Genomic DNA, 336 nt, shown 5'->3' on the forward strand with positions numbered 1-336 from the left:
ATTTCCGAATACATATAGACATTTCAACCAAGTAGTCCCCGGTATTACTGTACTTCATCCCCGGTATTAGTGTACTTCATCTTATATATATGTAGCCCCCCCAATGTTTGGAAGCAAACAATGAGCTTTCAGACATTGAATGATGCCCTTGGGAAAATCTAATGACGTCCAAACGGTACTGCCTCGTTAAAAACCTTACCGGAAAAACCCAATTGGGACAAAAATCGGATGAAAGGAAAAAGAGTGCAACACCACCGACAACAGTTCCCCGGCTAAGCATAATAACTTTTGTGGAAACTTATATTCCAATTACTGGGGACTTCCTTTCCGTTTGCA

This window comes from Lycium ferocissimum, chromosome 2 (assembly GCF_029784015.1).
Source record: "Lycium ferocissimum isolate CSIRO_LF1 chromosome 2, AGI_CSIRO_Lferr_CH_V1, whole genome shotgun sequence".
Classification (NCBI taxonomy): domain Eukaryota; kingdom Viridiplantae; phylum Streptophyta; class Magnoliopsida; order Solanales; family Solanaceae; genus Lycium; species Lycium ferocissimum.